Source organism: Pristiophorus japonicus, unplaced genomic scaffold (genome assembly GCF_044704955.1).
Source record: "Pristiophorus japonicus isolate sPriJap1 unplaced genomic scaffold, sPriJap1.hap1 HAP1_SCAFFOLD_445, whole genome shotgun sequence".
NCBI lineage: Eukaryota > Metazoa > Chordata > Chondrichthyes > Pristiophoridae > Pristiophorus > Pristiophorus japonicus.
In genome coordinates this window covers 323568-345079 of record NW_027254347.1, presented here as the reverse complement: position 1 = coordinate 345079, position 21512 = coordinate 323568, and the positions used below count along the sequence as shown (strand labels likewise).

Genomic DNA, 21512 nt, shown 5'->3' with positions numbered 1-21512 from the left:
TGACCCAGGAAGGGTGACCCAGGAATGGTGACCCAGGAAGGGTGACCCAGGAAGTGTGACCCAGGAAGGATAAGCCAGGAAGGGTGACCCAGGAATGGTGACCCAGGAAGGGTGACCCAGGAATGGTGACCCAGGAAGGGTGACCTCATCGACCCTCCTGGTTACCTCCTCGAAATATTCAATCAAGTCAGTCAGGCACGACCTTCCTTTAACAAATTCGTGCTGACTGTCCCTGATTAATCCATGTCTCTCAAAGTGAAGATTTATCCTGTCCTTGAGGACTTTTTCCAATACTGAGGTTAGGCTGACTAGCCTGTAATTACTCAGTCTATCCCTTTCTCCCTTCTTACACAAATCATCATCATAGGCAGTCCCTCGAAGCGAGGATGACTTGCTTCCTTGCCAAAAAAAGGATGAGTTCACAGGTGTTTTGAATGAAGGTCCCGAACTACATCCTGAAGGGTGGAAGATGCCTGTGGGTGGATTTGTTTAACGTGGGGTGACCGTTGCACACCAGCCACCACACGGGCTTGACAGAGCGAGGTCTTGGTCCAGTGGCAAGGGTTAACCAGGACGACTGGAGACCAGCTCTGCTGCACGGACCCAGTGCATCGGTACCTTTGATGAACAAGTTCAGATTCGGCCTAACCTGAGAGGGAAGTATTTACACGTCGCAGAGTGTTGCATCACTGCGAGACTCCGTTCAGGACGCTTTTCAGTCACGCGCTAATAACGGACATTCTTCATTTATCTGGGGATTGCTTTCAAGCACAAGTTGCTATGAGGTTATCTCCCAGCGGGGTTCTGTGCTGGAATTTGCCATCTAAACAGGATGGAATATTTAACTAGTGCAGGCCTGGAACGAAACCCTCCAACACACTGAGACACACACACACACACACGGGCCGTACAGTGCCAGACGGGAGTGAATCGTTCCCCTTTACCCGCTGTGTGCTGAACTTGTACAGGAGCTAACACTAGGACACACACATGGGCCATACAGACCCAGACTCCAGGTCGGAGGGAGCTCTGTCGTGCCAGGGATGTTTGGCAATAAATATTTTAGGCAATTTGCTTGGTTTGTCTGCTATGTGATTGGTGCTTGCTGATTGGTGCACTGGCTACACGTTCAATTGTGACTCGTCAACTGGGGATAAGATTTCAGCCAATGAAATGTGTGCACCGAAAATTGGATTGAGCTGCAGTGTGACGCGGGAAGTGTGACGCAGGAAGGGTGACCCAGGAAGTGTGACCCAGGAAGTGTGATCCAGCAAGCGGGACGCAGGAAGCGTGACCCAGGAAGCGTGACCCAGGAATGGTGGTGCAGGAAGGGTTACGCAGGAAGGGTGATGCAGGAAGGGTGACCCAGGAAGGGTGACCCAGGAAGTGTGACCCAGGAAGTGTGACCAGGAAGTGTGACCCAGGAAGGTTGACCCAGAAAGTGTGACCCAGGAAGCGTGACCCAGGAAGCGTGACCCAGGAAGGGTGATCCAGGAAGGGTGACCAGGAAGTGTGACCCAGGAAGGTTGACCCAGGAAGTGTGGTGCAGGAAGAGTGACCCAGGAAGGGTGATGCGGGAAGGGTGACCCAGGAAGGGTGATGCGGGAAGGGTGACCCAGGAAGTGTGACCCAGGAAGGGTGGTGCAGGAAGAGTGACCCAGGAAGGGTGATGCGGGAAGGGTGACCCAGGAAGGGTGGTGCAGGAAGAGTGACCCAGGAAGGGTGATGCGGGAAGGGTGACCCAGGAAGGGTGGTGCAGGAAGAGTGACCCAGGAAGGGTGATGCGGGAAGGGTGACCCAGGAAGGGTGATGCGGGAAGTGTGACCCAGGAAGGGTGGTGCAGGAAGAGTGACCCAGGAAGGGTGATGCGGGAAGGGTGACCCAGGAAGGGTGGTGCGGGAAGGGTGACCCAGGAAGGGTGATGCAGGAAGTGTGACAGAGGAAGTGTGATGCAAGAAGGGTGACACAGGAAGCGTGACCCAGGAAGTGTGATGCAGGAAGGGTGACACAGGAAGCGTGACCCAGGAAGTGTGACCCAGGAAGGGTGACGCCGAAAGTGTGACCCAGGAAGTGTGACCCAGGAAGTGTGATGCAAGAAGTGTGACCCAGCAAGCGTGACGCAGGAAGCGTGACCCAGGAAGGGTGACGCCGGAAGGGTGACCCAGGAAGTGTGACGCAAGAAGTGTGACCCAGGAAGTGTGACCCAGGAAGTGTGACGCAGAAAGGGTGACTCGGGAAGTGTGACCCAGAAAGTGTGACCCAGCAAGCGTGACGCAGGAAGTGTGACCCAGGAAGTGTGACGCAGGAAGGGTGACCCAGGAAGTGTAACCCAGGAAGTGTGCGCAGGAAGGGTGACCTAGGAAGTGTGACCCAGGAAGTGTGACCCAGGAAATATGACACAGGAAGTGTGGCGCAGGAAGTGTGACCCAGGAAGTGTGATGCAGGAAGTGTGACCCAGGAATTGTGATGTGGGAAGGGTGACCCAGGAAGTGTGGCAAGCAAAAGGATGCAGACCTGCCCGCTTTATTATACTCAGAGAATCTCACAGCACAGAGGAGGCCGTTCGGCCCATCGATCCTGTGCCGGCTCTGTGACAGAGCAATCCAATCAGTCCCACTCCCCCATGCTCTTTCCCCACCGCCCTGCAAAATTATTAATCGATAGATACAGATGTGGCAAGATCTCTTGAAGGCACGGCCACCAATGGCGGAGCGATGGAAATCGGAGGATGCACAAGAGGCCAGAATTGGAGGAGCGCAGAGGTCTCGGGGGGTTGTGGGGCTGCAGGAGGTTATGTAAAGGGTTGATCTAACAGTATGTCATCGAACTCCTTTAATAATAATAACTTGTAGTAAAACGTCCCAAGGTGCTTCACAGGAGCGATCATAAGACAAAACATTTAACACCGAGCCACATAAAGGATTAATTAGGGCTGGTGACCAAAAGCTTAATGAAAGAGATAGGTTTTAACATAAGAACAAAAAAATTCGGAGCAGGAGTCGGCCATTCGGCCCCTTGAGCCTGCTCTACCATTCACTAAGACCATGGCTGATCTTCAACATCAACTCCACTGTCCCGCCCGATCCCCATATCCCTCGATTCCACTCGAGTCCAAAAATCTAGCGATCTCAGCCTTGAATATACTCAAAGACTGAGCCTCCACAGCCCCCTGGGGCAGAGAATTCCACAGATTCACCACCCTCTGACTGAAGAGGTTCCTCCTCATCTCCGTTTTAAATGGGCGACTTCTTATTCTGAAACTATGCCCCCTAATTCTAGATTCCCCCACCGAGGGGAAATATCCTCATTGCATCCACCTTGTCAAGCCCCCTCAGAATCTTATACATTTCAATAAGATCGCCTCTCATTCTTCGAAACTCCAATGAATAGAGGCCCAACCTGCTCAACCATTCCTCAGAAGACAACCACCTCATCTCAGGAATCAACCGAGTGAACCTTCTCTGAACAGCCTCCAATGCAAGTATATCCCTCCTTAAATACGGAGACCAAAACTGCACGCAGTACACCAGGTGTGGCCTCACCGATACCCTGTGCAGTTGTAGCAGGACTTCTCTGCTTTTATACTCGGTGGGTTTGCGGGAGGGAGAGGCGGAGAGATTTAAGGAGGGAATTCCAGAGCTTGGGGCCCTAGGCAGCTGAAGGGCAGCTGAGTTGAGGGGGGATGGAATGGGGAGGTTACTTTGCCATCCTCGTCTGCCGTCCGGACACGCCATGGCGCACCATCTTGCCGTCTGGAGGAGGCGGGGCTCCCCAGTGGAGTGCTCTCTACGCGGGAGTCCTCCCTCTATCTATTGGAGACTTGGCCTGGAGGGTGGTGCACGGAGCAGTCCCGTGCAATCGGTTTTTAAGTCGGGTCACGGACTCCCGGGCCGCCTGTAATTTCTGCGGTCTAGAGGAGTCCGTGTTCCACGTGTATGTACATTGTGTTAGGTTGTAGCCCCTCTTCCATTATTTGAAGGGGCCGCTCCTCAAATTCTGGCTGCACTTCCGTCCCACGCTTCCGAACTCTGGGCACCCTGTGCGGAGGGAAGCCGGCAGGTCGCAAGGCCTCCTCGTGGGACTGCTCCTGGGGCCTGGCCAAGGTGGCCATCAGCCGGTCCAGAGGGTCGTTCAGCCCGACTGCCTGCCTCTCTTCCGCGGTTACATCCGAACCAGGGTGTCCCCGGCGATGGAGCACGCAGTGTCCACCGGTACGCTCGCGGCCTTCCACGAGAGGTGGGCGCCGGTGGGACTGGAGTGCATCATCACCCCCGGCAACCCAATTCTAATTTGACCGTTTAAAGTTTAAAAAGTTTTATTGGTTAATTTGTCGGTTTTAGTGCCACTTTAATAAAGGGAGCTCTTGTATGACATGGTCCATGTCTCTGAGCCATACAGGAGGGCGGGTATTACTACAGCCCTGTCGACCATGAGCTTGGTGGCAGTTTTGAGCGCTATGTACAGTAGACACCTCAAGTCGCTGGAGAAATACCACCAACGATGTCTCCGCAAGATCCTACAAATCCCCTGGGAGGACAGACGCACCAACGTTAGCGTCCTCAACCTAACGGCCAACATCCCCAGCATCGAAGCACTGACCACACTCGACCAGCTCCGCTGGGCAGGGCCACATTGTCCGCATGCCCCAGACACGAGACTCCCAAAGCAAGCGCTCTACTCGGAACTCCTTCACGGCAAACGAGCCAAAGGTGGGCAGAGGAAACGTTACAAGGGACCACCCTCAAAGCCTCCCTGATAAAGTGCAACATCCCCACCGACACCTGGGAGTCCCTGGCCCAAAGACCAGTCCGCCCTAAGTGGAGGAAGTGCATCCGGGAGGGCGCTGAGCACCTCGAGTCTTGTCGCCGAGAGCGTGCAGAAACCAAGCGCAGGCAGCGGAAGGAGCGTGCGGCAAACCAGTCCCACCCACCCCCTTCCCTCAACCATTGTCCCACCTGTGACAGGGACTGTGGCTCTCGGATTGGACTGTTCAGTCACCTGAGAACTCATTTTAAGAGTGGAAGCAAGTCTTCCTCGATTCCGAGGGACTGCCTATGATGATGATCACAAAAATAGTTGTACGGCTGGTGTGTGACTCCCTGCCGCTCTGAGTCACGGAGCAGGGCAAACATTCTATCTTATCTGTGCATTGAAGGCAGGGGCTGTGTGACTTATTTGCTCTCCATAGGAACTGGCAGCAGTTAAGAAGAGCTCTGTGTGCATCCTGTTTTCATTCGAGTCCCGTCGCTTTGCTTTCTCTTCCAGTTCCCTCTGAGCGGGAGCAGACTAAGCAGCTTCCACATCTGGGCCACTCGGTGTGAGGCAGTGAGCTGTCACCAGCGCAGGAATAGGTGAGTCGCAAGACACGCTGACCCCTCCTCGCACACCTGTTCTCGCTGACCCACATTGGCACCCGGTCTGGCAACGCCTCGGTTTAAAAATTCTCCATCCCCGCCTTTCAAATACCCCCATGGCATCCTCGCCCGCTCCCTCCCTATCTGTAACCTCCTCCAGTCCCTTCACCCCTCCCTATCTCTGTAACCCCCTCCAGCCCCACAACCCCTCCCTATCTCTGTAACCCCCTCCAGTCCCTTCACCCCTCCCTATCTCTGTAACCTCCTCCAGCCCCACAACCCCTCCCTATCTCTGTAACCCCCTCCAGTCCCTTCACCCCTCCCTATCTCTGTAACCTCCTCCAGCCCCTACACCCCTCCCTATCTCTGTAACCCCCTCCAGTCCCTTCACCCCTCCCTATCTCTGTAACCTCCTCCAGTCCCTTCACCCCTCCCTATCTCTGTAACCTCCTCCAGTCCCTTCACCCCTCCCTATCTCTGCAACCCCCTCCAGCCCCACAACCCCTCCCTATCTCTGTAACCTCCTCCAGCCCCTATACCCCTCCCTATCTCTGTAACCTCCTCCAGCCCCTACACCCCCTCCCTATCTCTGTAACCTCCTCCAGCCCCACAACCCCTCCCTATCTCTGTAACCAGCCCCTATACCCCTCCCTATCTCTGTAACCTCCTCCAGCCCCTACACCCCCTCCCGATCTCTGTAACCTCCTCCAGCCCCAACACCCCTCCCTATCTCTGTAACCCCCTCCAGCCCCACAACCCCTCCCTATCTCTGTAACCTCCTTCAGCCCCTACACCCGTCCCTAGCTCTGTAACATTCTCCAGTCCCTTCACCCCTCCCTATCTCTGTAACCCCCTCCAGCCCCTACACCCCTCCCTGTCGCTGTAACCCCCTCCAGCCCCTACACCCCTCCCTGTCGCTGTAACCTCCTCCAGCCCCTACACCCCTCCCTATCTCTGTAACCTCCTCCAGCCCCTACACGCCGCCCTATCGCTGTAACCTCCTCTAGCCCCTACATCCCTCCCTATCTCTGTAACCTCCTCCAGCCCTACACCCCTCCCTATCTCTGTAACCTCCTCTAGCCCCTACACCCCTCCCTTTCTCTGTAACCTCCTCCAGCCCTACACCCCTCCCTATCTCTGTAACCTCCTCCAGCCCCTATACTCCTCCCTATCTCTGTAACCTCCTCCAGCCCCTATACCCCTCCCTATCTCTGTAACCTCCTCCAGCCCCTCCACCTCGCCCTATCTCTGTAACGTCCTCCAGCCCCTATACCCCTCCCTATCTCTGTAACCTCCTCCAGCCCCTACACCCCTCCCTATCTCTGTAACCTCCTCCAGCCCCTATACCCCTCCCTATCTCTGTAACCTCCTCCAGCCCCTACAACCCTCCCTATCTCTGTAACCTCCTCCAGCCCCTATACCCCTCCCTAATGTTGTAATCTCCTCCAGCCCCTATACCCCTCCCTATCTCTGTAAGCTCCTCCAGCTCCTACACCCCTCCCTATCTCTGTACCTCTCCAGCCCCTACACACCTCCCTATCTCTGTAACCTCCTCCAAATCCCTACACCCTTCCCTATCTCTGTAACCTACTCCAGCCCCTACACCCCTCCACCCCTCCCTATCTCTGTAACCTCCTCCAGCCCCTATACCCCTCCCTATCTCTGTAACCTCCTCCAGCACCTACACCCATCCCTATCTCTGTACCTCTCCAGCCCCTACACACCTCCCTATCTCTGTAACCTCCTCCAGTCCCTTCACCCCTCCCTATCTCTGTAATCTCCTCCAGCCCCTACACCTCTCCCTATCTCTGTAACCTCCTTCAGCCCCTACACCCCTCCCTATCTCTGGAACCACCTCCAGCCCCTACACCCCTCCCTATCTCTGTAATCTCCGCCAGGCCTACACCCCTCCCTATCTCTGTAACCTCCTCCAGCCTCTACACCCCTCCCTAGCTCTGTAACCTCCTCCAGCCCCTACACCCCTCCCAATCTCTGTAACCTCCTCAGGCCCCTACACACCTCCCAATCTCTGTAACCTCCTCCACCCCCTACACTCCTCCCTATCTCTGTAACCTCCTCCAGCCCCGACACTCCTCCCTATCTCTGTAACCTCCAGCCCCTACACCTCTCCCTATCTCTGTAACCTCCTTCGCCACCTACACCCCTCCCTATCTCTGTAACCTCCTCCAGCCCAACACTCCTCCCGATCTCTATAACCTGCTCCAAATCCCTACACCACTCGCTATCTCTGAAACCCCCTCCAGCCCTCACACCCCTCCCTATCGCTGTAACCTCCTCCAGCCCTCACACCCGTCCCTATCTCTGTAACCTCCTCCAGCCCTTACACCCCTCCCTAATGTTGTAATCTCCTCCAGCCCCTACACCCCTCCCTATCTCTGAAACCCCCTCCTGCCCCTAAACCCCTCCCTATCTCTGTAACCTCCTCCAGCCCTTACACCCCTCCCTAATGTTGTAATCTCCTCCAGCCCCTAGACACCTCACTATCTCTGTAACCTCCTCCAGCCCCTACACCCCTCCCTATATCTGTAACCTCCTTCAGCCACTACACGCCTCCCTATCTCTGTAAGCCCCTCCAGCCCCTACCTCCCTCCCTATCTCTGTAACCTCCTCCAGCCCCTACACCCCTCCAGCCCCTACACCCCTCCCTATATCTGTAACCTCCTTCAGCCCCGACACGCCTCCCTATCTCTGTAACCCCCTCCAGCCCCTAAACCCCGCCCGATTTCTGTAACCACCTCCAGCCCTTACACCCCTCCCTAATGTTGTAATCTCCTCCAGCCCCGAGACCCCTCCCTATCTCTGTAACCTCCAACAGCCCCTACACCCCTCAATATATCTGTAAACTCTTCAGCCCCTACACGCCTCCCTATCTCTGTAAGCCCCTCCAGCCCCTACCTCCCTCCCTCCCCTACCTCTCTCCCTCCCTATCTCTGTAACCTCCTCCAGCCCCTACACCCCTCCCTATCTCTGTAATCTCGGCCAGGCCTACACCCCTCCCTATCTCTTTAACCTCCTACAGCCCAACGCCCCTCCCTATCTCTGTAACCTCCTCCAGCCCCTACACCCCTCACTATCTCCGTCAACTCCTCCAGCCCCTACACCCCTCCCTATCTCTGTAACCTCCTCCAGCCCCTACACAACTCCCTATCTCTGTAACCTCTCCAGCCCCTACCTCCCTCCCTAATGTTGTAATCTCCTCCAGCCCCTATACCCCTCCCTATCTCTGTAACCTCCTCCAGCCCCTACACCCCTCCCTAATGTTGTAATCTCCTCCAGCCCCTATACCACTCACTATCTCTGTAACCTCCTCCAGCCCCTACACCCCTCCCTATCTCTGTAACCTTCTCCAGCCCCTACCTCCCTCCCTATCTCTGTAACCTCCTCCAGCCCCTACACCCCTCCCTATCTCTGTAACCTCCTCCAGCCCCTACACCCCTCCCTATCTCTGTAATCTCCGCCAGCCCAACACCTCTCCCTATCTCTGTAACCTCCTCCAGCCCCTACACCCCGCCCTATCTCTGTAAACTCCTCCAGCCCCTACACCCCTCCCTAACTCTGTACCTCTCCAGCCCCTACACACCTCCCTATCTCTGTAACCGCCTTCAAATCCCTACACCCCTCCCTATCTCTGTAACCACCTCCAGCCCCTACACCCCGCCCTATCGCTGTAACCTCCTCCAGCCCTTACACCCCTCCCTAATGTTGTAATCTCCTCCAGCCCTTACACCCCTCCCTAATGTTGTAATCTCCTCCAGCCCCTATACCCCTCCCTATCTCTGTAACCTCCTCCAGCCCCTACACCCCTCCTTTTATCTGTAACCTCCTTCAGCCCCTACACGCTTCCCTATCTCTGTAACCCCCTCCAGCCCTTACCTCCCTCCCTATCTCTGTAACCTCCTTCAGCCTCTACACCCCTCCCTAGCTCTGTAACCTCCTCCAGCCCCTACACCCCTCCCAATCTCTGTAACCTCCTCCAGCCCCTACACTCCTCTCTATCTCTGTAACCTCCTCCAGCCCCGACACCTCTCCCTATCTCTGTAACCTCCAGCCCCTACACCTCTCCCTATCTCTGTAACCCCCTCCAGCCCTTACCTCCCTCCCTATCTCTGTAACCTCCTCCAGCCCTTACACCCCTCCCTAATGTTGTAATCACCTCCAGCCCCTATACACCTCCCTATCTCTGTAACCTCCTCCAGCCCCTACACCCCTGCCTATATCTGTAACCTCCTTCAGCCCCTACACGCCTCCCTATCTCTGTAACCTCCTACAGCCCAACATCCCTTCCTATCTCTGTAACCTCCTCCAGCCCCTACACCCCTCCCTATCTCTGTCAACTCCTCCAGCCCCTACACCCCTCCCTATCTCTGTAATCTCCTCCAGCCCCTACACCCCTCCCTATCTCTGTAAACTTCACCATCCCCTACACCCCTCCCTATCTCTGTAACCTCCTCCAAATCCTTACACCCCTCCCTATCTCTAAATCCCCTCCAGCCCCTACACCCCGCCCTATCACTGTAACCTCCTCCAGCCCTTACACCCCTCCCTAATGTTGGAATCTCCTCCAGCCCCGATACACGTCACTATCGATGTAACCTCCTCCAAACCCTACACCCCTCCCTATATCTGTAACCTCTTCAGCCCCTACACGCCTCCCTATCTTTGTAAGCCCCTCCAGCACCTACCTCCCTCCCTATCTCTGTAATCTCCTCCAGCCCCTATACCCCTTCCCATCTCTGTAATCTCCACCAACCCCTACAACCCTCCCTATCTGTGTAATCACCTCCAGCCCCTGCACCTCTCCCTAACTCTGTAACCTCCTCCAGCCCCTACATCCCTCCCTATCTCTGTAACCTCCTCCAGCCCCTACACCCCTCCCTATATCTGTAACCGCCTCCAGTCCCTTCACCCCTCCCTATCTCTGCAACCTCCTTCAGCCCCTACACGCCTCCCTATTTCTGTAACCTCCTTTAGCCCCTACACGCCTCCCTATCTCTGTAACCTTCACCAGCCCCTACACCCCTCCCTATTTCTGTAACCTCCTCCAGCCCCTACACCCCTCCCTATCTCTGTAACCTCCTTCAACCCCTACACGCCTCCCTATCTCTTTAACCTCTCCAGACCTACACCTCTCCCTATCTCTGTAACCACCTCCAGCCCTACACCCCTCCCTATCTCTGTAACCTCCTCCAGCCCCTACACCCCTCCCTATCTCTGTAACCTCCTCCAAATCCCTACACCCCTCCCTATCTCTGTAACCCCCTCCAGTCCCTACACCCCGCCCTTTCGTTGTAACCTCCTCCAGACCTTACACCCCTCGCTAATGTTGTAATCTCCTCCAGCCCCTATACCCCTCCCTATCTCTGTAATCTCCTCCAGCCCCTACACCTCTCTTTTTATCTGTAACCTCCTTCAGCCCCTACACGCCTCCCTATCTCTGTAACCCCCTCCAGCCCCTACCTCCCTCCCTATCTCTGTAACCTCCTTCAGCCCCTACACCCCTCCCTATCTCTGTAATCTCCGCCAGGCCTACACCCCTCCCTATCTCTGTAACCTCCTCCAGCCCCTACACACCTCCCTAGCTCTATAACCTCCTCCAGCCCCTACACCACTCCTTATCTCTGTAGCATCGTCCAGCCCCTACACCTCTCCCTATCTCTGCAACCTCCTCCAGCCCCTACACCCCTCCCAATCTCTGTAACCTCCTCCAGCCCCTACACCCCTCCCTATATCTGTAACTTCCTCCAGTCCCTTCACCCCTCCCTATCTCTGTAACCTCCTCCAGCCCCGATACTCCTCCCTATCTCTGTAATCTCCTCCAGCCCCTACACCTCTCCCTATTTCTGTAACCTCCTCCAGTCCCTTCACCCCTCCCTATCTCTGTAATCTCCTCCAGCCCCTACACCTCTCCCTATCTCTGTAACCTCCTTCAGCCCCTACACCCCTCCCTATCTCTGTAACCACCTCCAGCCCCTACACCCCTCCCTATCTCTGTAATCTCCGCCAGGCCTACACCCCTCCCTATCTCTGTAACCTCCTCCAGCCTCTACACCCCTCCCTAGCTCTGTAACCTCCTCCAGCCCCTACACCCCTCCCAATCTCTGTAACCTCCTCAGGCCCCTACACCCCTCCCAATCTCTGTAACCTCCTCCACCCCCTACACTCCTCCCTATCTCTGTAACCTCCTCCAGCCCCGACACTCCTCCCTATCTCTGTAATCTCCACCTGCCCCGACACCTCTCCCTATCTCTGTAACCTCCAGCCCCTACACCTCTCCCTATCTCTGTAAACTCCTTCGCCACCTACACCCCTCCCTATCTCTGTAACCTCCTCCAGCCCAACACTCCTCCCTATCTCTATAACCTGCTCCAAATCCCTACACCACTCGCTATCTCTGAAACCCCCTCCAGCCCTCACACCCCTCCCTATCGCTGTAACCTCCTCCAGCCCTCACACCCCTCCCTAATGTTGTAATCTCCTCCAGCCCCTATACCCCTCCCTATCTCTGGAACCTCCTCCAGCCCCTACACCCCTCCATATCTCTGTAACCTCCTCCAGCCCCTGCACCCCTCCCTATCTCTGTAACCTCCTACAGCCCAACACCCCTCCCTATCTCTGAAACCCCCTCCAGCCCCTAAACCCCGCCCTATCGCTGTAACCTCCTCCAGCCCTTACACCCCTCCCTAATGTTGTAATCTCCTCCAGCCCCTATACCCCTCCCTATCTCTGTAACCTCCTACAGCCCTTACACCCCTCCCTAATGTTGTAATCTCCTCCAGCCCCTATACACCTCCCTATCTCTGTAACCTCCTACAGCCCAACACCCCTCCCTATCTCTGAAACCCCCTCCAGCCCCTAAACCCCTCCCTATCTCTGTAACCTCCTCCAGCCCTTACACCCCTCCCTAATGTTGTAATCTCCTCCAGCCCCTATACACCTCCCTATCTCTGTAACCTCCTCCAGCCCCTACACCCCTCCCTATATCTGTAACCTCCTTCAGCCACTACACGCCTCCCTATCTCTGTAAGCCCCTCCGTCCCTACCTCCCTTCCTATCTCTGTAACCACCTCCAGCCCCTACACCCCTCCCTATCTCTGTAACCTCCTCCAGCCCCTTCACCCCTCCATATCTCTGAAACCCCCTCCAGCCCCTACACCCCGCCCTATCGCTGTAACCTATTCCAGCTCTTACACCCCTCCCTAATGTTGTAATCTCCTACAGCCCCTACACCCCTCACTATATCTGTAACCTCTTCAGCCCCTACACGCCTCCCTATCTCTGTAAGCCCCTCCAGCCACTACCTCCCTCCCTCCCCTACCTCTCTCCCTCCCTATCTCTGTAACCTCCTCCAGCCCCTACACCCCTCCCTATCTCTGTAATCTCGGCCAGGCCTACACCCCTCCCCATCTCTGTAACCTCCTCCAGCCCCTACACCCCTCCCTATCTCTGTAACCTCCTACAGCCCAACACCCCTCCCTATCTCTGTAACCTCCTCCAGCCCCTACACCCCTCACTATCTCTGTCAACTCCTCCAGCCCCTACACCCCTCCCTATCTCTGTAACCTCCTCCAGCCCAACACCCCTCCCTATCTCTGTAAACTCCTCCCGCCCCTACACCCCTCCCAATTTCTGTAAACTCCTCCAGCACCTACACCCCTCCCTATCTCTGTAGCCTCCTTCAGCCCTGACACGCCTCCCTATATCTGTAACCCCCTCCAGCCCCTACACCCCTCCCTATCTCTGTAACCTTCACCATTCCCTACACCCCTACCTATCTCTCTAACCTCCTCCAAATCCTTACACCCCTCCCTATCTCTAAAACCCCCTCCAGCCCCTAAACCCCACCCTATCTCTGTAACCTCCTTCATCCCCTACACGCCTCCCTATCTCTGTAACCTCTCCAGCCCCTACCTCCCTCCCTAATGTTGTAATCTCCTCCAGCCCCTATACCCGTCACTATCTCTGTAACCTCTTCAGCCCCTACACGCCTCCCTATCTCTGTAAGCCCCTCCAGCCGCTACCTCCCTCCCTATCTCTGTAACCTCCTCCAGCCCCTGCACCTCTCCCTAACTCTGTAACCGCCAGCCCCTACACCCTTCCCTATCTCTGTAACCTCCTCCAGCCCCTACACCCCTCTCTATATCTATAACCGCCTCCAGTCCCTTCACCCCTCCCTGTCTCTGTATACTCCTCCAGCCCTACACCCCTCCCTATTTCTGTAACCTCCTCCAGCTCCTTCACCCCTCCCTATCTCTGTAACCTCCTTCAGCCCCTACACGCCTCCCTATCTCTGTAACCTCTCCAGCCCCTACACCCCTCCCTATCTCTGTAACCTCCTCCAGCCCTTACATCTCTCCCGATCTCTGTAACCTCCTCCGGCCCCTACACCCCTCCTTATTTCTGTAACCTCCTCCAGCCCCTACACCCCTCCCTATTTCTGTAACCTCCTCCAGCCCCTACACCCCTCCCTATCTCTGAAACACCCTCCAGCCCCACAACCCCTCCCTATCTCTGTAACCCCCTCCAGCCCCTACACCCCTCCCTATCGCTGTAACCTCCTCCAGAATTTACACCCCTCCCTAATGTTGTAATCTCCTCCAGCCCCTATACACCTCCCTATATCTGTAACCTCCTCCAGTCCCTTCACCCCTCCCTATCTCTGTAACCTCCTCCAGCCCCTACTCCCCTCCCTATCTTTGTAACCTCCTCTAGCCCCTACACCCGGCCTATCGCTGTAACCTCCTCCAGCCCCTACACGCCTCCCTATCTCTGTAAGCCCCTCCAGCCCCTACCTCCCTCCCTCCCTATCTCTGTAACCTCCTCCAGCCCCTACACCCCTCCCTATATCTGTAACCTCCTCCAGTCCCTTCACCCCTCCCTATCTCTGTAACCTCCTCCAGCCCCTACACCCCTCCCTATCTCTGTATACTCCTCCAGCCCCTACACTCCTCCCTATCTCTGTAACCTCCTCCAGCCCAACACCCCTCCCTATCTCTGTAACCTCCTCGAGCCCCTACACCCCTCCCTATCTCTGTAAACTCCTCCAGCCCCTACACACCTCCCTATTTCTGTAACCTCCTCCAGCCCCTACACCCCTCCCTATCTCTGTAACCTCCTTCAGCCCCTACACGCCTCCCTATATCTGTAACCTCCTCCAGTCCCTTCACCCCTCCCTATCTCTGTAACCTCCTCCAGCCCCTACACCCCTCCCTATCTCTGTATACTCCTCCAGCCCCTACACTCCTCCCTATCTCTGTAACCTCCTCCAGCCCAACACCCCTCCCTATCTCTGTAACCTCCTCGAGCCCCTACACCCCTCCCTATCTCTGTAAACTCCTCCAGCCCCTACACACCTCCCTATTTCTGTAACCTCCTCCAGCCCCTACACCCCTCCCTATCTCTGTAACCTCCTTCAGCCCCTACACGCCTCCCTATCTCTGTAACCTCTCCAGCCCCTACACCCCTCCCTATCTCTGTAACCTCCTCCAAATCCCTACACCCCTCCCTATCTCTGTAACCCCCTCCAGCCCCTACACCCCGCCCTTTCGCTGTAACCTCCTCCAGCCCTTACACCCCTCGCTAATGTTGTAATCTCCTCCAGCCCCTGTACCCCTCCCTATCTCTGTAACCTCCTCCAGCCCCTACATTTCTCCTTTTATCTGTAACCTCCTTCAGCCCCTACACGCCTCCCTATCTCTGTAACCCCCTCCAGCCCCTACACCCCTCCCTATCTCTGTAACCTACTCCAGCCCCTACACCCCTCCCTATATCTGTAACCTCCTTCAGCCCCTACACGCCTCCCTATCTCTGTAAGCCCCTCCAGCCCCTACCTCCCTCCCTATCTCTGTAACCTCCTCCAGTCCCTACACCCCTCCCTATCTCTGTAATCTCCGCCAGGCCTACACCCCACTCTATCTCTGTAATCTCCTATATCCCCTACTCCCCTCCCTATCTTTGTAACCTCCTCTAGCCCCTGCACCCGTCCCTATCGCTGTAACCTCCTACAGCCCCTACACCCCTCCATATCGTTGTAATCTCCTCCAAATCCCTACACCCCTCCCTATCTCTGTAACCTCCTCCAGCCCCTACACCCCTCCCTATCTCTGTAACCTCCTCCAGCCCCTACACCCCTCCCTATCTCTGTAACCTCCTCCAGCCCCTACACCCCTCGCTATCCCTGTAACCTGCTCCAGCCCCGACATCCCCCGAGATCTCTGCGCTCCTCCTCTTCTGGTCTCTTGCGCATCCCCTGATTTCCATCGCTCCACCATCGGTGGCCGTGCCTTCAGCTGCCTCGGCCCCAAGCTCTGGAACTCCCTCCCTAAACCTCTCCGCCTCTCTCTCCTCCTTTAAAACACTCCTTAATACCGACCGCTTTGACCAAGCTTTCTTGACCTGTCCTAATCACACCTGTGTCAGCTGTGGCTCGCAGGGTAGCATTCTATCTCACCTCTGAATCCGAGGTTGTGGGTTCGAGTCCCACTCCAGGGACTGGAGCAAACAAAAAAATCTAGGCTGACACTCCCAGTTCAGTGCTGAGGGAGCGCCGCACTGTTGGAGGGGCAGTACTGAGGGAGCGCCGCACTGTCGGAGGGGCAGTACTGAGGGAGTGCCGCACTGTCGGAGGGGCAGTACTGAGGGAGCGCCGCACTGTCGGAGGGGCAGTACTGAGGGAGCGCCGCACTGTCGGAGGGGCAGTACTGAGGGAGCGCCGCACTGTCGGAGGGGCAGTACTGAGGGAGTGCTGCACTGTCGGAGGGGCAGTACTGAGGGAGCGCCGCACTGTCGGAGGGGCAGTACTGAGGGAGCGCCGCACTGTCGGAGGGGCAGTACTGAGGGAGCACCGCACTGTTGGAGGGGCGGTACTGAGTGAGCGCCGCACTGTCGGTGGAGCGGTACTGAGGGAGCGCTGCACTGTCGGAGGGGCGGTACTGAGGGAGCGCGTGCTGTCGGAGGGGCAGTACTGAGGGAGTGCTGCACTGTCGGAGGGGCAGTACTGAGGGAGTGCTGCACTGTCGGAGGCGCGGTACTGAGGGAGCACCGCACTGTCGGAGGGGCGGTACTGAGGGAGCGGCGCACTGTCGGAGGGGCAGTACTGAGGGAGCGCCGCACTGTCGGAGGGGCAGTACTGAGGGAGTGCTGCACTGTCGGAGGGGCAGTACTGAGGGAGCGCCGCACTGTCGGAGGGGCAGTACTGAGGGAGCACCGCACTGTCGGAGGGGCGGTACTGAGTGAGCGCCGCACTGTCGGAGGAGCGGTACTGAGGGAGCGCTGCACTGTCGGAGGGGCAATACTGAGGGAGTGTCGGAGGGGCGGTACTGAGGGAGCGCCGCACTGTCGGAGGAGCAGTACTGAGGGAGTGCCGCACCGTCGGAGGGGCAGTACTGAGGGAGCGCTGCAATGTCGGAGGGGCAGTACTGAGGGAGTGCCGCACTGTCGGAGGGGCGGTACTGAGGGGGCGCCGCACTGTCGGAGGGGCGGTACTGAGGGAGCGCTGCACTGTCGGAGGGACGGTACTGAGGGAGCGCTGCACTGTTGGAGGGACAGTACTGAGGGAGCGCGTGCTGTCGGAGGGGCGGTACTGAGGGAGCGCCGCACTGTCGGAGGGGCAGTACTGAGGGAGCCTCGTATTGTTGGAGGGGCAGTACTGAGGGAGCGCCGCACTGTCGGAGAGGCATTACTGAGGGAGCGCCGCACTGTCGGAGGGACGGTACTTAGGGAGCGCCACACTGTCGGAGGGACAGTACTGAGGGAGCGCCGCACTGTCGGAGAGGCATTACTGAGGGAGCGCCGCACTGTCGGAGGGACGGTACTTAGGGAGCGCCGCACTGTCGGAGGGACAGTACTGAGGGAGCGCCGCACTGTCGGAGGGACAGTACTGAGGGAGTGCCGCACTGTCCTCACACTCCCCTCCTCCTTGCCTTTCTCTCATTCCCTGACCCCTCTCCTACTGTGGGTCACACCTGGAGGGGTTGGTGGCAGAGAATGGGCATTTATTGCCCGTCCCTAATTGCCCCTTGAGAAGGTGGTGGTGAGCCGCCTTCTTAAACCGCTGCAGTCCGTGTGGTGAAGGTACTCCCACAGTGCTGTTAGGAATGTTCCTTCATCGTCGCTGGGTCACAATCCCGGAACTCCCTCCCTAACAGCACTGTGGGAGCACCTTCACCACACGGACTGCAGCGGTTCAAGAAGGCGGCTCACCACCACCTTCTCAAGGGGCAATTAGGGATGGGCAATAAATGCCGGCCTTGCCAGCGATGCCCACATACACACATCTTATTGGGGTGCTACAGGACTGTGTTGGCGTTGAGATTGATCATTCCTCTCCCTTGCCTTTGTTTTCGGTTTCAGTTCAGGATGAGACAAATCCGGATCTTGCCAGCGATCGTCCTGTTGATCAGCTCGCTCCACCTGGCCTGGCCTTTGAACCCCAACGACCCCAACGTGTGTAGCCGCTGGGAGAGGTGAGAGGTCACGGAGGGGTGAAAGGGGAAGCTCGACTGTGGGGCCAAACCTGGAGGGGTGAGGGGGCGATGAGGGATGAGGGGTGGGAGGAGTGGTTGGGCGAGGGAACGGGGGAGGGGAGGGGGAGTGAATGGGTGGGGGGAGGGTGAGGGGGGCGGTAGTGAATGGGTGAGGGAATGGGGAGGGGGAGGATGAGGGGTGAGGGGATGGGATGGGTGAGTGAATGGGGAGCGGAGGGGAGGATGAGGGGTGAGGGGAGGGGATGGGCGAGGGAATGGAGGAGGGGAGAGGGAGTGAATGGGTGGGGGGAGGGGAGGGGGAGTGGAGGGGCAGGATGAGGGGTGAGGGGAGGGGATGAGTGAGGGAATGGGGAGGGGAGGGAGAGGATGAGGGAGTGAATGGGGGAGGGGAGGGGATGGGCGAGGGAATGGGGAGGGGAGGGAGAGGATGAGGGGTGAGGGGAGGCGATGGTGAGGGAATGGGGAGGGGAGGGGGAGGATGAGGGGTGAGGGGAGGGGATGAGAGAGGGAATGGGGAGGGGAGGGAAAGGATGAGGGGTGAGGGGAGGGGATGGTGAGGGAATGGGGAGGGGAGGGGGAGGATGAGGGGTGAGGGGAGGGGATGAGAGAGGGAATGGGGAGGGGAGGGAGAGGATGAGGGAGTGAATGGGGGAGGGGAGGGGATGGGCGAGGGAATGGGGAGGGGAGGGAAAGGATGAGGGGTGAGGGGAGGCGATGGTGAGGGAATGGGGAGGGGAGGGGGAGGATGAGGGGTGAGGGGAGGGGATGAGAGAGGGAATGGGGAGGGGAGGGAGAGGATGAGGTGTGAGGGGAGGGGATGGTGAGGGAATGGGGAGGGGAGGGGGAGGATGAGGGGTGAGGGGAGGGGATGAGAGAGGGAATGGGGAGGGGAGGGAGAGGATGAGGGAGTGAATGGGGGAGGGGAGGGGATGGGCGAGGGAATGGGGAGGGGAGGGAGAGGATGAGGGGTGAGGGGAGGCGATGGTGAGGGAATGGGGAGGGGAGGGGGAGGATGAGGGGTGAGGGGAGGGGATGAGAGAGGGAATGGGGAGGGGAGGGAGAGGATGAGGGGTGAGGGGAGGGGATGGTGAGGGAATGGGGAGGGGAGGGGGAGGATGAGGGGTTAGGGGAGGGGATGAGAGAGGGAATGGGGAGGGGAGGGAGAGGATGAGGGAGTGAATGGGGGAGGGGAGGGGATGGGCGAGGGAATGGGGAGGGGAGGGAGAGGATGAGGGGTGAGGGGAGGGGATGAGAGAGGGAATGGGGAGGGGAGGGAGAGGATGAGGGGTGAGGGGAGGCGATGGTGAGGGAATGGGGAGGGGAGGGGGAGGATGAGGGGTGAGGGGAGGGGATGAGAGAGGGAATGGGGAGGGGAGGGAAAGGATGAGGGACTGAGTGAAGGCATGGAAGAAATAGAAGATCATCCCGAAACCATAAATATAATAATCAATAGTCAGCAGGGGGTTCAATCGGGAAAGGCTTGCTTGGCCATTGAATTTTTTGACGAGGTATCAGAGAGAGTAGACAAGGGTGATATAGTAGATGTAATTTATTAAGCTTTTTAAAAGGCCTTCGATAAGGTACCACATAATGGACTGATGAACAAGGTCAGAGAATGCAGAGTCAGGGGACAAGTAGCATAGAAGCATAGAAAATAGGTGCAGGAGCAGGCCATGCAGCCCTTCTAGCCTGCACCGCCATTCAATGAGTTCATGGCAGAATGGATCGCTGGCTGGCTTCAAGACAGAAAGCAGAGAGTGAGGTTTTAAAGGGCAGCTATTCACAGGGGCAGAAGGTGGGTCGTGGTGTTCCACAAGGATCAGTGCTGGGACCGCTGTTGTTCACAATTTATATTAACGATTTAGACTTTGGAACCAAAAACACAATTTCTAAATTTGCGGATGACACCAAATTGGGGGAATAGTCAATACTGAGGAGGACTGCAACAAATTACAGGGGGACATTAATAACCTTGACGAATGGGCATTTAATTGGCCAATGAAGTTCAACACAGATAAATGTGAGGTATTACATTTTGGCAGGAGGAATAGGGAAGTCACTTATTACTGGGAGGGTGTGAGTCTGGGTGGGGTCGAGGAACAAAGGGATCTCGGAGTACAGACACAAATCACTAAACGTTGCGACACAGATTAGCAATGTCATAAAAAGCAAACCAAGAACTAAGGTTTATTTCTAGAGGGATAGAATTGAAAAGTAGGGAAGTTAGGCTGAACCTGTGTCGAACCTTGGTTAGACCACACTTGGAGCACTGCGTACAGTTCTGGTCGCCGTATTATAAACAGGATATAAAGGCACTGAAGAGGGTGCAGAGAAGATTTACAAGGGTGATACCAGAAATGCGAGGGTGTACATTATCAGGAAAGGATGAACCGGCTGGGTCTCCTTTCACTTGAAAAAAGAAGGCTGAGGGGTGACCTAATAGAGGTCTTTAAAATGATTAAAGGTTTTGATAGAGTGGATACAGAGAGAGTGTTTCCCCTTGTGGGGAAGAGCATAACTAGAGGTCATCAATATAAGATAGTCACCCAGAAATCCAATGGGGAATTCAGGAGAAACTTCTTTACCCAGAGAGCGGTGAGAATGTGGAACTCGCTGCCACAGGGAGGGGTTGAGGCGAATAGTATCGATGCATTTAAGGGGAGGCTGGATAAACACATGAGGGAGAAGGGAATAGAGGGTTATGGAGATAGATTTAGATGAGGAAAGACGGGAGGAGGCTCGAGTGGAGCATAAACGCCGGCACGGACTGGTTGGGCCCAATGGCCTGTTTCTGGGCCGTATACCCTTGTGTTCAGAGACACCAGCCCAATCCTGGTTTGTGAAGAGGCTTTGTGATGGAGCAGTGGTGTGTGTAGTGAAGCTTTTTATCTTCTCTTGCTCTCAGCTATTCGGTGACCAAGCAGGAGGCCTACACCACGCCACACGACGAACCCATCGAGGAGCCCTGCTCTGACCCGAGGAACCAGTTCCGATGCACCAGACACCGGTGAGCCATAATTGGAAGGGCCAGGCCCAGCTGCGGCCTAGTAGTAAGGCTTCAGCGAAGCGGTCAAGAAACGATCGCATTTTTATAGCGCCTTTCACCTCCTCGCGACGTCCCAAAGCGCCTCACAGCCAATGAAGCACTTTGTTTTTCTGAAGTATGGTCGCTTTTGTAATGTGGGAAACGCGGCAGCCATTCTGCGCACAGCAAGCTCCCGCAAACAGCGATGTGATAATGACCCAGATCCCAGCTGGCTTTTTTTCAATGCTGTTGGTCGAGGGATAAATATCGGCCCCAGGACACCGGGGAGAACTCTTCCCCCTGCTCTTTTTCCAATAGCGGCCCCGGGAGTGCGTCTCCCACATTACAACAGTGACTACACTTCAAAAAGTACTTCATTGGCTGTGAAGGGCTTTCAGACGTCCTGTAGGTGCTGTCAAAACACAAGTATTTCTCTCGCTCTCTCTCTCTCTCTCTCTGTCTTTCCTTCCTTCCTTCCTTCATAAGAACATAAGAACATAAGAAATAGGAGCAGGAGTCGGCCATTTGGCCCCTCGAGCCTGCTCCACCATTAAATAAGATCATGGCTGATCTGATCATGGACTCAGCTCCACTTCCCCGCCCGCTCCCCATAACCCTTCACTCCCTTAT

The 21512-nt window shown here is 56.5% G+C and overlaps 1 long non-coding RNA gene across 1 annotated transcript in view; it reads left to right on the top strand.

The window, feature by feature from the left end:
- Positions 1-20846, top strand: part of LOC139251811 (uncharacterized) — an 80676-nt gene extending 59830 nt beyond the window's left edge. The window contains exons 2-4 of the long non-coding RNA XR_011591430.1: positions 5266-5351; positions 17724-17836; positions 20763-20846. This is a non-coding gene — a long non-coding RNA (uncharacterized lncRNA). The remainder of the gene's footprint in view (positions 1-5265; positions 5352-17723; positions 17837-20762) is intronic.
- Positions 20847-21512: the final 666 nt, after the last annotated feature.